This window comes from Hemitrygon akajei, chromosome 3 (genome assembly GCF_048418815.1).
Source record: "Hemitrygon akajei chromosome 3, sHemAka1.3, whole genome shotgun sequence".
Lineage (NCBI taxonomy): Eukaryota > Metazoa > Chordata > Chondrichthyes > Myliobatiformes > Dasyatidae > Hemitrygon > Hemitrygon akajei.
Window position 1 is genome coordinate 133312751 of NC_133126.1, and position 17076 is coordinate 133329826.

The window sequence follows — 17076 nt, forward strand, 5'->3', positions numbered from 1 at the left end:
CCCAAATCAGATTATGCTTCTCCAAATGCTATAAATCCTGTTTCTAAGAATCCTCTCCAATAGTTTGCTCACCACTGACATAAGATGAAAGTGTTCTATATACCCAGGATTTTCCCTATTGCCTTCCATGAAAAAAGGAATCAAATTTTGCTCCCTCCAGTCTTCAGTGGCCAGTGAGGACGCAAAGATCATTGCCAGAGTCCAGCAAACTTTCTCCTTGCTTCCTGTAGTAACCTGAGTTACATCTTGATTGGCACTGGAGACATCTAACCGAATGTTTTTCAAATGTTCCAGTACATCCAAGTACACAACATGGTCCAGCTTATCAACCTGTTTAATGTTGTTCTCATTGCATTTTCTGTTCAGTATTGTAGGCTCTCAGGTTATTAAATTTATAACACAAAATTTAAAAGAAAAACATGCAATTGCGTAGTAATCTATGACATTTTCAGGAAAATAAGCACATCAAGTAATTGCAACCGCATTTAGAAATCTTCTTACATTTTTATATTTCAGAACCAGTTTCTCAGCCTGTAGCAAAGACTTTCAGTCATGGTCAGAATGCACCAACTATCACTTTGATTTGCTCCATCTCCAATGAAAAGTCAGTCATGATTTACTGGGAAAAAATATCCTTTTCTGGAGTCATCATCGAGACGTATATGAACACAATTCTTTTGATAGACTGTGCCATTGAAGATGAACAACATGAGTACAGGTGAACACATACATACAAGCTGGATGAAATCAGCAGGTCAGGCAGCATCCGTGGAAACAAGCAGTCAACGTTCCAGGCCGAGACCCTCCTTCAGGACTGAAGATGGAGGGGGCCGGGGCCTCATAAAGAAGGTGGGGGGAGGATGGAAGGTGCCAGGTGAAAAACCAATCAGAGGAAAGATCAAGGGGTGGGGGAGGGGAAGCAGGGAGAGGATAGGCAGGAAAGGTGAAGAAGGAATGTAAGGGGAAAGCACAATGGGTAGTAGAAAAAGGCAGAATCATGAGAGAGGTGATAGGCAGCTGGAAGAGGAGGCAGAATGAAAGTGGGATGGGGGAAGGGAGGGCGAGGGAATTACCGGAAGTTGGAGAATTCGATGTTAATACCAAGGGGCTGGAGACTACCAGACGGTATATGAGGTGTTGTTTCTCCAACCCGAGTTTGGCCTCATCATGGCAGTAGAGGAGGCCATGTATGGACATATCCGAATGGGAATGTGAAGCAGAGTTGAAGTGGGTGGCAACTGACAAGTTCCTGCCCCACCGAACTTGTATCTGCCTACCTGGACTCCATTTTGTCACCCATAGTTGAGTCCCTCCCCACCTACATACGGTATACATTCCATGTCCTCCACCTCTTCAATAACTTACAGTTCCCTGGTCCCGACTGCTTCATTTTCACTATGGATGTCCAATCTTTATACACTTCAATTCCCAATCAAGAGGGCCTCAAAGCCCTCTGCTACTTTCTTGACAATAGACCTCACCAGTTCCCCAACACCACCACTCTCCTCTGGTTGGTGGAACTGGTACTCACACTTAATAACTTCTCTTTTGGCTCTTCTCACTTTCTCCACTCGCATGGGCCCCAGCTATGCCTGCCTCTTTGTGGTTTATGTGGAACAGTCTATGCTCCAAATCTATACTGGTACTGCTCCCCAACTTTTCCTTCGCTATATTGATGACTACATTGGTGCTGCTTCCTGCACCCATGCTGAGCTTGTCAATTTCATCGACTTTGCCTCTAACTTTCACCCAGCCCTCAAATTCACTTGGTCTATCTCGGACGCTTCTCTCCCCTGGAGACAGACTGTTCACTGGCATCTTCTATAAACCCACTGACTCTCATAACTACCTCGACTATACCTCTTCCCACCCTGCCAAATGTGAAAATGCTATTCCCTATTCCCAGTTCCTCTGTCTCCGCCGCATCTGCTCCCAGGATGAGGCTTTCTGTTCCAGGACATCTCAAATGTCCTCTTTCTTTAAGAATCGTGGTTTCCCTTCTGCCGTCATCAATGATGCCCTCACCCACTGATGCACCATCAATAACTCACTCTGAGACGTAAAAGCGAGGTATCGGCTTTTATTGACTGGAAGAAGGAACAAGCAGTGAGTGACCACCATACTACATCCTGGAGACAGTGAGGCCGGGCTCAGACCTCAATCACCTTTATACAGGGGTCTGTGGGAGGAGCCACAGGAGCAGTCATCAGGGGGCGTGTCCAGACAGGTATATGTAGTTCACCACACCCGCATCTCCTCCATTTCCCTCACTTCGGCCCTCACCCCATCCTCCCATCACCACAACAGGGACCGTGTTCCCCTTGTCCTCAACTTCCACCCCACCAGCCTCTGGATTCAGCATATTATCCTCTGCAACTTCCGCCACCTTCAACAGCACCCCACCACTAAGGACATCTTTTCCTCTCTACCCCTTTCTGCTTTTCACAGGAATCGTTCCCTCCACGACTGCCTGGTCCACACGTCCCTCCCCACAGATCTCCCATCTGGTACTTACCCCTGCAAGCGTAAGTGCTACACCTGTCCCTACACCTCCTCTCTTACCACCATTCAGAGCCCCAAACAGTCCTTCCAGGTGAGGCAACACTTCACTTGTGAGTCTGTTGGGGTAATCTATTGCATCCGGTGCTCCTGGTGTGGCCTCCTCTACATCAGTGAGACCTGACGCAGATTGGGGGACCGCTTCGTCGAGCACCTCTGCTCCGTCCGCCACAACAGACAGGATCTCCTGGTTGCCACCCACTTCAACTCTGCTTCACATTCCCATTCGGATATGTCCATACATGGCCTCCTCTACTGCCATGATGAGGCCAAACTCAGGCTAGAGGAGCAACACCTCATATACCGTCTGGGTAGTCTCCAGCCCCTTGGTATGAACATTGAATTCTCCAACTTCCAGTAATTCCCTCCCCCTCCCATCCCCCATCCCACTTACACTCTGCCTCCTCGTCTAGCTGCCTATCACCTCCCTCATGATTTTGCTTTCTTCTACTACCCATTGTGCTTTCCCCTTACATTCCTTCTTCACCTTTCCTGCCTGTCCCCTCCCTGCTTCCCCTCCCGCCCCCCCCTTGATCTTTCCTCTGATTGGTTTTTCACCTGGTACCTTCCACCCTCCCCCCACCTTCTATATAGGGCACCTGCCCCCTCCATCTTCAGTCCTGACGAAGGGTCTCAGCCTGAAACATTGACTGCTCATTTCAACGGATGCTGCCCGACCTGCTGTGTTCCTCCAGCATGTTGTAAGTATTCATTAAGTTCCTCTGCTATCTCCTCTGGTTCCATACACACTTTTCCACAGTCACAATTGATTGGTCCTATCCTCTCATGTCTTATCCTCTTGATCTTCACATACTTGCAGAATGCCTTGGGGTTTTCCTTAATTCTGCCCACCAAGCCTTTTCATGGCCCCTTCTGTCTCTCCTAATTTCATTCATAAGCTCCTTCCTGCTAGCCTTTTAATCTTTTAGATCTCTATCATTACCTAATTTTTTTAACCTTTCGTAAGCTTTTCTTTTCTTCTTGACTATACTTTCAACAGCCTTTGTACATCCCAGTTCCTGTACCCTACCATCCTTTCCCTGTCTCATTGGAATGTACCTATGCAGAACTCCATGCAAATATCCCCTGAACATTTGCTACATTTCTGCTGTACATTTCCCTAAGAACATCTGTTTCCAATTTATGCTTCAAAATTGCTGCCTGATGGCTTGATGTTCCCCTTACTCCAATTAAACGCTTTCCTAACTTGTCTGTTCCTGTCCTTCTCCAATGCGATGGTAAAGGAGATAGAGTTGTGATCATTATCTCCAAAATACTACCCCACTGAGAGACCTGACACCTGACCAGGTTCATTTCCCAATACCAGATCAAGTACAGCCTCTCCTCTTGTAGGCTTACCTACGTATTGTGTCAGGAAACCTTCCTGAACTCACCTAACAAATTCCACCCCATCTAAACCCCTTTGGTCTAATGAGATTCCAATTGATATTTGGGAAATTAAAGTCTCCCACCACAACAACCCTGTTATTATACCTTTCCACAATCTGTCTTTCTATCTGCTCCTCGATGTCCCTGTTACTATTGGGTGGTAATTGAAAAGAACACTCAGTAGAGTTATTGACCCCCTTCCTGTTCCTAACTTCCACCCACAGAGACTCAGTAGACAATCCCTCCATGGCCTCCTCCTTTTCTGCAGCCGTGACACTATCTCTGATCAACAGTGCCATGCCCCCACCTCTTTTGCCTCCCTCCCTATCCTTTCTGAAGCATCTATCGCCTGGTACTCTAAGTAACCATTCCTGCCCCTGAGCCATCCATACTGTCAGTTATGCATGTTGATCGACCCCCATGAAGCTGACCATTGTAAAAAGCGCTATGACATGCTGCAGATAATGTGATCAATAACAAAAAACTGTAGTTGAGTTGAGTGGACATTGAGTGGACATTTGGTTTCTAAGGTCACCTGGACTGCCCTCCTTTCCATAAAGTTAGATGACAAGAGTGAGGATGTGTGCCTGAATTTCCTCTGCAGAATGCTTCAGAATTTCCAGAGAGAATTTCAAGAATTTCATCTGTCACCATGTCCATTTCTTTACTTCAAACAGAATATGATCTATTTGAGTTCTTCACAAGGAAATCTGCAGATGCTGGAAATTCAAACAACACACACAAAATGCTGGTGGAACACAGCAGGCCAGGCAGCATCTATAGGAAGAAGCACTGTCGATGTTTCGGGCCGAGACCCTTTGTCAGGACTAACTGAAAGGAGAGATACAAAGAGAATCTCTAAGTAGAGGTCAGAGGTAATTATGCTTGTATTAGAATGATTCTGTACTAGTTGTGATTGTTAATCATTCAGCCTACTCTATATCTGGATATCATCTATGCAGATGCTGGAATAAACTATTATTGTGTCGGGCTGCTATAAAGTAATTACTTTTCAGTTTTAATCCAAAATTAAAAGGCTTCTCACGCATGGTGTCCACAGACAGAAAGCAGGAGGGAGCCTATTTATTCAATGTCCTTTTAACAGCTGAATAGAAAACATGTTACTTGAGAAATTGAGCAGTGGGGTTGTATAGCAGAAAATGGCTGGAGACACAGATACTAGTCTCTTAATGAGATATGCTTTTTTCAGCAAAATTGCTGTGGTCTTCATTTGATGTTTTTGAATGTAAAGGGGATTGGTGTTCTCAATTAAATCAGCCCAGAGAAAAATAAATGTTAAAACCTAGTACATCACCCACACAGGTGAAGAAATTTCTTGCCAAGGAGATAGAACACAAGCAAGTAAATTTCTCAAGTGGAACTGACAAACAGGGACACTTTAAAGAAAAGGCAGCTGAAAATACCTTAGCCCAGAGTATTCGACAATGTAAAACATATTAGTAAATAATAAAAAAGCAAGAGAATAATTAAACATATAATAGAAACATAGAAAAACAGAAAACCTACAGCACAATACAGGCCCTTCGGCCCACAAAGTTGTGCCGAACATGTCCCTACCTTAGAAATTATTAGGCTTACCTATAGCCCTCTATTTTTCTAATTACCGTACGCCTTCCATGTACCTCTCCAAAAGTCTCTTAAAAGACTTCTATCGTTTCCGCCTCCACCACCGTTGCCGGCAGCCCATTCCACGCACTCACCACTCTCTGCATAAAAAATTTACCCCTGACATCTCCTCTGTATCTACTCCCCAGCACCTTAAACCTGTGTCCGCTTATGGCAACCACTTCAGCCCTTGGAAAGAGCCTCTGACTATCCACACGATCAATGCCTCTCATCATCTTATACACCTCTATTAGGTCACCTCTCATCCTCCGTCGCTCCAAGGAGAAAAAGGCTGAGTTCACTCAACCTGTTTTCATAAGGCATGTTCGCGAATCCAGGCAACATCCTTGTAAATCTCCTCTGCACCCTTTTTATGGTTTCCACATCCTTCCTGTAGTGAGGCAACCAGAACTGAGCACAGTACTCCAAATGGGGTCTGACCAGGGTCCTATATAGCTGCAATATTACCTCTCAGCTCCTAAATTCAATTCCATGATTAATGAAGGCCAAGACACCGTACGCTTTCTTAACCACAAAGTCAACCGGCACAGCTGCTTTGAGCGTCCTATGGACTCGGACCCCGAGATCCCTCTGATCCTCTACACTGCCAAGAGTCTTACCATTAATACTATGCTCTGCCATCATATTTGACCTACCAAAATGAACACCTTCACACTTATCTGGGTTGAACTCCAACATCTTCCCAACTACAGAGATCAGACTAACTTGCCTATAATTTCTTTCTTCTCACTCCCATCTTGAAGAAAAGAGTGACGTTTACAATTTTCCATTCTGCCAGAACCTTGCAGAAACAATTGATTATGGAAAGGTCATTATTAATGCCTCCACAATCTCTTCAGCCATCACTTTCAGAACCCTGGAGTGTATGCTGTCTGACCCAAGTGACTTATCTACATTTAGACCTTTCACTTTCCCAAGAATCTTCTCCTTCATAACGTCAACTCCATACAATTCTGCCCCTGACTTCTTTTGTCAGCCACATTCTGCCTTTAGAATATTTCTTCCTCTTTGGTATGTATATATCTTGTACCTTTGGAATAGCTCCCAGAAGTTCTAGCCATTGCTGCACAGCCTTCATCCTTGCTAGTGTTCTTATCCAATCAAAGGATTTTTTTTGCCAACTCCTCTCTCATTCCTCTGTAATTCCCTTTACCCCATTGTAATACAGATACAAGACTTTAGATTCTTCTTCTCAAATTGTAGGCTGAATTCTATCATACTATGATCACTTGTCCCTAAGGGTTCTTTTACCTTAAGCTCACTAATCAATTTTCATTGCTCTTTCATTGCAACTCTCATTGCTCAACACCCAATCCAAAATAACTGATTCCCTCGTGCCTCCTCATAGGCATTGTAGAAATCCCTCCTCCTGAGATCCAGCACCAACCTAATTTTACCAATCTACCTGCATATTGAAATCCCTAATGACTATCAGAACGTTGCCCTTTTGACAGGCATTTTTAAAAAATCTCCCATTGCAATTTGTAGATTACATCTTTACTACTGCTTTTGGCTCTGTACATAGCTCCTATTAGGATCATCTTACCCTTGCACTTTCTTAGTTTACCCACAATTTGACACGTTCTGACCATATGTCAGCTCTTTCTAATGATTTGATTTCAGTTTTTTATCAACAGCGCCATGCCACCCCCTTTGCCTACCTACCTGTCCTCTCATTACAATGTGTGTCCTTGGATATTAAGCTCTCAGCTATAGTCATCTTTCTGCCATGATTCAGTGATGCCCACAACATCATACGTGCTATTCCATAATTGTGCTACAAGTTCATCTACCTTATTCAATATACTGCACACATTCATATATGGGGCCTTACGTCCTGTATTCACCCTTTTAGATTTTGTCCACCTTTTACATTGTAATTCATCCTCATTTCTATTTTGCCCTATTATTAGCGTCTCCTTGCTAGTAGTCTCACTACACACTACGTCTGTTTGTAAACCAGTAAATATGAAATGTAACCTGGACAAACCATTAATAATCATTAAAATGAAAACTAAACCTAGCAAACTGATTTGTGAACTTTAGTTCTTCCAACAATCTGAGTCCCTAATAGAGAGAAATTCAGTTTATATCAGAAAGCAACTTGATAAAATTACCTATAACATTTGAAACAAAATCCTTCAGCAAATAAAATCAATATCTCGGTATGGAAATGTCAAATCTGTACACATGATTGCTGCAATTTACATTCTTGATAAAGAAAAGCTTGAAGTGTGATGAGTAAACCAGGCTGAGATGGGGTCCACAGTTGACCTCCCCTGTGAACTATGCTGCTAATGAGAGAGAGTGAAGAAGAGGGGGAGGCATCCTGCTGCAGATGAGAGAGAGAGAGACATGATTTAATATTATGGCTTTAGCTGATTGTTTACCTTTGCTTCAAGGACACTTCCTTCGCCTGCTTGTGCGGATTCTTGCTGAGGCAGCAAGGAGGGACTAGGTGATGGACGGCCGGTACGCCGCGAGGGGAGATAAAAAGCAGGTCTGTGAAGACACAGGCGGACACACCAAGGGACACTGAAAGAGCGTTGTGCACCAACATGAAGGTGGGGGTTTGGAGGATCGATTCAGGGGAATCGATCAGAGGCTCACAGTGAAGGTGCGACCAGTGGGGACTTGTTTGTGTGTCTACTCTTGCCTGGGTGACACGCCTACCACTGAAGAATAGTCGTGCCAGGTACGGGGTCACAGTCGGTGACCATAACAGGACAGGAAGATAGCTGAAGGATCAATGGCAACAGCATCACCTCTTGCTCTCTCTCTCTATCTCTCTCTCTCTCTCTCTCTCTCTCTCTCTCTCTCTCTCTCTCTCTCTCTCTCCAACAGTACACCAACAACTACCTCAACCTAAACTAAACTGAACTCAACTCAACTCTGCACCATTGTAAGACTATCCATTTACCCCTAGACTCTGAAAGAGCTTGGTTTTGATTCTTATTTCCACACTTCTGTATATATCATTGCTAACCTGTTTCATATATTTGCATTTTATAGTACTGTATTACTTAGTTTACTAATAAACACTATTAGTTACAGTAATATCAGACTCCAACCTGTATTCCATTTCTGCTGGTTCAGTAACCTGGTCATGGGGTATGTGACAAAAGGCAATTCATTCATAAGAACAATATATCAAACCTTGAAAATGGTGGAAATCAATATGTACTGTCTTATCATGTACATGCATACGTGTACACTTTTTCATTGAATTCTGTTCTGCTGAAATGTTCCACTTTGTAGTGTGGTGACTTAAATAAGTGAAGATCTCCTGTACTATCGTGACGACAGTCTTCCTGTGGGCTTTTGCCAAGAACAGGCAGCAGCTTCATGTGTGTGGACGGAGGCCAATTTCTTCCATCTAATCCTACTGGATCTGATGGAAGGTGCGATCTCCTCTCCCTGTGCATCACTGGAGAGCTCTTCCAATCCTGCCCACCATCAAGGACAACTTCAAAAGGCAATGCCTCAAGTAGGAGGCATCCAGCTTTAAGGGCATGCCCTCCTCTCATGAATACCATCAGGAAGGACCCACACTTGACATCTTAAGAACAGCTTCTTTCCATCCATCATCAGCTTTCTGAGAAGTCCACAAATCCATGAGCAGTTCCTTGCTATTTTGCTTTGATTTTGCACTACTTATTTATTTTGATATATTTAATATTGTAACTTATAATAATTTTAATGTAGTGCACTGTACTGCAGCTGCAAAATTTCAAATTTCACAATATTGAAATTGCCTTCTGTTTGTTTTAATAAAGCTTCCAAATCGTGTAATGTCCCATTGATTTTTGCTTTATTATATGCCCTTTCTTTGGCTTTTATGTTGGCTTTGACTTCTCCTGTCAGCCACAGTTGTGTCATCCTGCCTTTAGAATATTTCTTCCTCTTTGGCATGTATATATCGTGCACATTCTGAATTGCTCCCAGAATGTCCACAGAATTTTGTAGGGAGATCAGCCAGATGACTTGCTACATATTGGTATCAATGACATAGAAAGGAAAAGCAGAGAGGTTCTAAAAAAAGGAATTTAGACAGCTAGGTAGAAAGCTGAGAAGCAAGATGTCTATTGTTGGATTGCTGCCTGTGCCACATGCCAGTGGGGGTAGAAACAGGGTGATGTGGCAGCTTAATGTATGGCTAAGAAGCTGCTGCCAGGGGCAGGGCCTCAGGTTCTTGGATCACTGGGATCATTCTGTGGGAGGTATGACCTGTTCAACAGTGACGGGTTACACTTGAACCCAATAGGGACCAATATTCTCGCAGGCCGGTGTGTTAGAACTTTTAGGGATGGTTTAAACTAATTTGGAAGGGGGGTAGGAACTGAAGTGATGGGACTCAGGATAGAACAGATGGTAAAAAAGCAAAGGTAGCATGCAGTCAGACTGTCAGGAAGGGCAAGCAGATGACAGGACAAAATTGCAGCCAGCAGGGTGAGTATCAGTGCACTAGGGATGCAGAATCAAAAAGGGTATCAAATACGATACTCAAAGTGTTATATCTCAATGCATGGAGTATAAGAAATAAGGTGGATGATCTATTATAGATTGTCAGTTATGATGTTTTTTTTAAAAAAGAAATGAGTTCAACTTGAAATTTGATACGGAGAAAGTAAAGTCTGGCATAGCAGTATTTCAGTGGAGTAATGGAAATTACAGTGTTATGAGAGAGGAGTTGGCCAAAGTAAGTTGGAAGGAGATGCTGGCAGGGATGACAGCAGAGCAGCAGTGGTTTGAGTTTCTGGGGAAAATGAGGAAGGTGCAGGATAAATGTATTCCAAAAACAAAGAAATACTCAAATGGCAAAATATTACAACCATAGCTGACAAGGGAAGTCAAAGCTAATGTAAAAACAAAAGGGCATACAACAAAGCAAAAATTAGTGGGAAGTCAAAGGACTGGAAAGCTTTTAAAAAGCTACAGAGAGCTAAAAGGATCTAAATGAATCATTAGAAGGGAAAAGATGAAATATGAAAGCAAACTAGCAAACAATATCAAAGTGGACAGAACAAGCTTTTTCACATATGTAAAAAATAAAAGAGAGATGAGAGTGGATATGGGACCACTAGAGAATGAGGCCAGAGAAATAATAACTGGGGACAAGAAGATGGCAGCTGAACTGAATGGATATTTTGCATCAGTGTTCACTGTGAAAGACACGAGCAGTGTGCCATATGTTGAAGGGTGTGAGTGCAGTTACTATTACAAGGGAGAAGGTGCTCAAAAAACAGAAAGAACTAATGGCACATAAGTCACCTGGACCAGATGAACTGCACCCTAGGGTTCTGAAAAAGATAATGGTAGAGATTGTGGGGGCACTAGTAATGATCTTTCAAATATCACTGGACTCTGGCATGGAACTGGAAAATTGCAAATTTCACTACACTCTCTAAGAAAGACGAAAGGAAATTATAAACCAGTTAGCCTGACCTCAGTGGTTGGGAAGATGTTGGAGTCAATTGTTAAGGATGGGGTTATGGTAACACAGGACAAAGTCAACATGATTTCCTTAAGGGAAAATCTAGCGTGATGAATCTTTTAGAATTCTTTGAGGAGATTACAAGTAGGATAGATAAAGGGGATGTTGTAGATGTTGTATATTTGGACTTCCAGAAGTCCTTTGACAAGGTCCTTTGACATGAGGCTGCATACCAAGTCAAGAGCCCATGGTATTACAGGCAAGTGTTACGTTCCCCAGTAACCGGGTAATTTTCCAGCAAAGATAGGTGGATCCACCGAAGCCTGATGCTACTATTTTCAAATGTTTTTATTTATAAAGGGGCACAAACGTATGGTTAATACAAAACATTCAGATCATATATGTCGTCACAACTCAATCTAAAGCACACGTTTAGTAATAATCAATCAGAAATAAGCTCTACAGTTGTCTAGGGGTAATGTAGATATATATTGTTTACTGGATATTTAAAAGTCTTTTTGCGGTCACTGCAGTTCCACCAGCCGCCGTCGGTTGTGGTGTCGCATTGGTGCACTTTTGTTAGAAAGAGAGAGAGAGAGAGATGTCATTAAACAGCTTCACCTGCCCGGGTCCCTACGGAGCACCGCCGTGGAATCAGAAGAGCAGGCTTCCCGGTTGTTAGTTAAAAGCGATTGTCCGTGATTCCATCCACAGACTCCCGATCCGGAGTCTAACGCACGTGGTTTCCTTCAGAATGGCGTCCCGCTCCGACGGGAAGCACTACTGTATCTTCTTCGTGTGTCTCCTTGGTGCGTCTGAGGCCCCGCCTCGGCAGCCCACCTTTTTATCTGGACTGGCAGGGTTGTAGATGTCCATCAGGGTAGGGGGGCGAGGCAATCCTTCCCCCATCACCCATCTCACATTGCCCCGAGATTTTGCACGTAGGCCAATTCCTTATCCCACAAAGGTGTCTCCCAAGACAATGGCTATGTCCGAGGCTTTTGTCTTGTTGAGTGACCAGCCCACTTTGCCCGAGGGCTTTACACGTGGTTTGCATGAGACAATAGTCAAAGAGTCACTTTATTCTGCTTCCCTGGGGAACATGGTCTTCAGCACGTCTCCCTCTCTCTCTTGGGTCATTTGACCCCCCCCCCCCCCCTTGACTAGGGCTCTTGCAAATCTCACAAAGGAGGGGGCTGGGGTCATAACACAAGTTACTGGCATAGTTAGAGCATTGGCTGATTGGTAGCAGGCAGTGAGTGGGAATAAAAGGATCATTTTCTGGTTGGTTGCCGGTAACTAGTGGTGTTCCATAGGGGCTGGTTTTGCGATGATGGCTTTGTTGCCTAGTTTGCAGATGATACAAAGATTTGTGGAGGGGCAGATACTGTTGAGGAAACACATAGGCTGCAGAAGAATTTAGACAACTTTGGAGAAGGGGCAAGAAAGTAGCAAATGAAATACAATGTTGGAAAATGCATGGTCTTGCACTTTGGTAGTAGAAATAAATGTACAAACTATTTTCTATTGGGGCAAAAATCCAAAAATGTGAAAAGCAAAAGAAATTGGTAGTCCTTGTACAGAGCACCCTAAAAGTTAACTTTCAGGTAGAATCAGTGGTGAGGAAAGCAAATGCAATGTTAGCATTCATTTCAAGAGATCTAGAATACAAGAGCAGGGATGTGATGCTGAAGCTTTATAAGGCACTGGTAATACCTCATCTTAGACTCCGCCCTCCGCATACGGACATGTAAGACATAGCTTCTTTATGTCTGCCTTTAATTTCAACTTTATTCAGTGGGATCTGTAGAATAACAGTTATAATTATGGCTACTCTCAGAAGCGCCAAAAGAAATCCAGACCCGGGCAATGGGAAGCCCAAAAAAACTGACGAATTCTCGGAAGAACCCCCCCTGGGTAAAGAGACTAGAATCTCAAATCAGCAATATCGGCATTGAGAAAACTCAAGTAAAAGAGAAATTCGAAGGAAAAATTGGCTCTCTGAGCCTTGATCTTAAAGAAGTTAGTCGAAATGCTGCTGACATTTCTTCTCGTTTGGAAAAAGCCCAACAATGGATCGTTGATCTGGAAGCTCGATCACGTCGGAATAATATTTGAATTGTTGGATTAAAAGAGAAATCAGAATCGGCCGACACACTGGATTATTTTGCAAAAATGTTTCAGTCTTTATTTCCGGAGGTTTGTTTATAGCCTTCAGATATCGAAATGGCTCACAAAATCGGCACTTTAAAATTTTTGGATCAAGGTAAAAACAGACACATTGTTGTGCGTTTACTCCGTTTCAGAGACAAAGACCATATTAATAAGGTTGCGAGAAAAAAAGGCTATTTCAGTACCAGGATTCAGATATTCGCTTTTTTGAAGATTTTCCACGTGAAATTGTTAAGAAGCGTGCTGGATTTTCGTCGGTTATGAAATTAGCATATCAAAAAAAGCTCTTCCCATTGCTTCAGTATCCAGCTAAATTAAGGCTTTTTGTCAAAAAATCTGGCGTTCATATTCTTGATGATCCAGCCAAAGCATTCAGTTTTATTAACTCTTTACCTGATGCATCTGATGACGAGTCTGAAGCCTGAAGTTTGAATGATTTATAATGGCTTGAGTGTCTCGCGGTGTAAAGACTGATGAGATTGGAAGATTTGATGGTTACAGAAAGTCTTTATCTTCAAATGCATTTTTATCTCTGAAAAAGACTGGTTTGGATGGTTTTAACTTCAGAAGACATAGCGGGAGAACTGTTGATAGGCTGTAGATAAGTTTGAATCATTTAGATTTTTTTCTGCAGCATTTAAATGAATTAAATGTTTTTTTTGTTTCGTATGCTTTTGTAAGGATCTTTTAAGTAATTATTTGGATTTCCTTATGTTTTAAAGAGAGATCGGACAATTTAAAGATGGCGATTGTTTTTCTTTTGTGCAAATATTTCAAGAATTGTTTTCGATGTGTTTTTCTTCCCTTATCTACTATTATGAAGGTTACTTTCAAATTGAAGGTCGTTTTCTTTTACAAGAAAATCACTATCCTTCCAAGTTAATTATATTGAGATATATGTCGACTGTAATGAGTTTTATGTTCTGTAGAGGGAGACAGAGATGATTTTTTTCCCAATTTTTTTTACTTAGGTAGGCGGAGTTTGTATCTGCATCTATGCTTTTCTTGGGGCTTGCATCCATTGATATTGACTTGTTTCTGGGCTTTGTAGTTTGGGTGGGATTTTCTTTCTTTTTTTATCCCCATTATGGAATCCCGTAGCATACGCCAATTATTTTTATTGTTGTTCATCTCCGCCATTTTCGACTACCCTATCCTGACATGTGTCTAACTACTCCTTTTAGATACAAAGTTCCATGATGATATCTAAACAGTTAAATGTTTTAACTTGGAATGTTCGCGGTTGGAATCATCCTATTAAGCGTAAGAAAACATTTAAAGTTATTAACCAATTCCAGCCTAATATAATCTTTGCTCAAGAGACGCATATCAGGTTATGTGATAAAAATTGATTTTTTAAATTTTGGAAGGGTCCTTAGTTTCATGCAACCTCCCAGAGTAAAACTAGAGGTGTCTCTATTTTTATTGATTCCAATATTCCTTTTAATCAGGAGGATAGGTAGATTTTTGATTGTTAAAGGAATAATTTGTAATAGGAAAACGGTTTTGGTTAATATTTATGGACCAAATGTTGATGATCACATTTTTTAAAGCTGATTTTGCTCTATTACCTGATTTAAATGAATATATGTTATTAATGGGTGCTGATTTTAATACTTGTTTAAATCCTTTAATGGATAAGTCATCATCCAAACATGAACTCCCTAATCATTCTGCATCACTTATTAATTCCTTTTTAATTGATAATGGTTTAATTGAGATCTAGAGGCATATTCACCATAGTGATAGGGAATACTCTTTTTTCTCACGTTCATAATAAATATTCAAGAATTGACTATTTTATAGTTGACCCTCAACTTTTATTTAATGTTCAGAAATGTGAGTATGATGCAATTGTTATGTCTGATCAGGCTCCTTTAAATTTAGTATTTGAACTGAAAGATGTTGTTTCTACCAGACCATTTTGGCGCTTTCCAGAACATTTATTACAAAGTTCAGAATTTGTTGAGTTAATTGAAGCTCAGATAAAAGAGTTTTTTCTCTTCAATAATATAGGAAACGTCTCAAAGTTAGTAATTTGGGATACGTTAAAAGCTTATTTACGTGGTCAAATTATTTCATATATAGCTAAACTGAAGAAACAAACAAGAATGGAATTAGATAAAATCACTAAGCAAATTAAAGAATTAGATAACTTCAATGCAATTTCTCCAAATGTTTCATTTAAAAGAAGAGCAGAATTACAATCAGAGTATAATTTTGTCATGGTCCAGATCGGTTCCCCTTTAAATTTAGTTAGGTTGCATTATGATCCGGACCATTGACTCCTTGTTCCCTTCTAATCCTGTTTCTCGTGTCCCTTGAGCTTGGCCATTAAGGTCATCTACTCTGGACCCGAACCAGCAGTTTATAAGCCCCTGGCTCTAGCCATTCGGGGTGAGAGTGTTAAGAAGCATTAGCAAGTCGCCGTCGCTACCACAAGCCAGAATTATCCAGTCCTGCATCGGAGTGCTGGCAATTTGCCTTCCTTCACCAGAGTGGGTCCAGCAAGGTCAACTGCCAGGCGTGAGTTGAAGGTGGAGTCCTGACTCGATGTTCATGCCCTGTGTCTGTCTATCCCTCGAAGAAGAGTCCCAGCTTGATGCCTAGTCTAGTTCTGTGTCTATTCCTCGAAGAAGAGTCCTGGCTCGATGCCTGACCTGAAGGCGGAGTCCTGGCTCGGTGTGTCAACTCCAAGTGTTCAAGTCTCTGGCTGCGGCAATCCATGATGTCCATGTTCTAGCAGCAGCGATTCAAGGTCCTAGTTTCCAGGCCCAAGGTCCGCAGCGGTCCCAGTCCCCTGTCTCCACGTCCCAGGTCCACGGCGGTCCCAGTCCCCTGTCTCCACGTCCCAGGTCCACGGCGGTCCCAGTCCCCAGGGTCCCAGTCATGGCCACAGCGATCCAAGTTCCCAGTTTCCAGGTCCGCAGCGGTCCCAGTCCCTAGTCTCCTAGTCCGAAGTTTGATTTCCTCTTGTCCTCCTCGATTTCCCGGTTCTCTGTGTAGCGAACAATAAACACTATTTTATAAAACCTAAGAGAGACGTGTTTGTGTCCTGCTTGTGGATCCTCTCCCAGCATCCTTGCCCCACCTTATGACAAATTTATTACTAACATATCCTATTGAAGGATATTTGCTTAAATTGAAAAGTCAATTTTATATATTTGGGGATAAAAATTAATAAGCTCTTAGCTTCTCAATTAAAAGCAGATAAAGCTAAAAGACAAATCTTAAAGATTCATAAAAATAATGGAGATATAGCAAGTAACCATGAGGACATTAATAATACTTTTCAAGACTTTTACTCTGATCTTTATAGATCTCAATTTCCTGCAGATTCCTCCAAAATGAAGGCGTTTTTACATAAGATTAAATTTCCACAAATTTCTGATGAAGATCAACAGATGCTTGATGTTTCAATTACCGAGCATGAAATTCAGAAAGCTATTTTATTAATGCAATCAGGTAAAGCTCCTGGACTTGATGGTTATTAGGTGGGATTTTACAAAAAATTTGAAAGATTACTTTCCCCGTATTTTTTGGAAATATTTCATGAATCCTTTGAGAAGGGTAATTTACCTTATTTTTATGAAGCATTTATTTCCTTAATTCTTAAAAAAAGATAAAGATCCTGTTGAATACTCATCATATAGACCTAGTTCGCTATTAAATATGGATGCAAAAATTCTCTCTAAAATAATGGCTAATCGCTTGGAAAATATTTTAACTAAAATCATTTCTATGGATCAAATGGGCTTTATTAAAGGACATTACTCTTTCTCTAACGTTTGGAGATTGATGAACATTATATATTCATCATTATCTAAGCAACCTCAATGTGTTATCTCTCTCGATGCAGAAAAGGCAATTGATAG